The sequence below is a fragment of the Morone saxatilis genome, unplaced genomic scaffold (genome assembly GCF_004916995.1).
Source record: "Morone saxatilis isolate NCDOM2014 unplaced genomic scaffold, NCSU_SB_2.0 Contig11, whole genome shotgun sequence".
NCBI lineage: Eukaryota > Metazoa > Chordata > Actinopteri > Moronidae > Morone > Morone saxatilis.
The window spans coordinates 9,856,989-9,857,746 of NW_023339663.1; positions in this window are offsets into that span (position 1 = coordinate 9,856,989).

The following is a 758-nucleotide window of genomic DNA, read 5'->3' on the forward strand; positions in this document are numbered from 1 at the left end:
GGGGGGGGGTTGTTAGTAAAGGTGCAAAGAGCTGGAAACAGATAAAAATAAAATCACAGGACCACTGCAGAAATAATGGGACATCTGGTCCAGACATCTGGAGCCAGAGGACTTTTAGGAGCTTCCCAGCATCATCTCACCTTGCGGGTAAATTAGCAAAGTGAGAAAATATGGCAGGGGTAAACGATGCTGACAATCACACAGAGGGAGGACAGTTGAGATGGGTTACCGGGGAATTCATCATTTGGAGGTCTTTTTTTGTTTCACACAAACAAAGGGTTATAAAGGATGGACACTGTGGGAGTTGAAATGTGAATGTGTGTGTGTGTGTGAGAAAGAGGTGTTTGAAAGCGGCTGGAGGTGGTAACCATTTCATTAGTTTTTTGGCAAGGATTGATACATTTTCTACATTGACCTAATAAATGAAAATCTGTTTTCTAATTTATGATTGTAATGCAGGAAAGATTTTCTTCATTAATATTGATTACTTTGTTGAAATCAGTAATCATGTTGATCATTCCGTTCCTTTGAGGCTACAATGACAACAGAGGTTTAGCAGGTTTGAGAAAGGTATAGTCAGGAAGATTTATCCTCACAATTCCAGGCTTCAGGCAGACAATTGCTAATAGACAGACATTATTTCACGTAGGCTGTACAAATAGATGATTGACAGTTCTCTTCTTCACTCAGACGTCAAGATAAATTGTACACCTGACTGGCAGAATGTACCATTCACTGGGCTGTCACTGTCCTTTTTT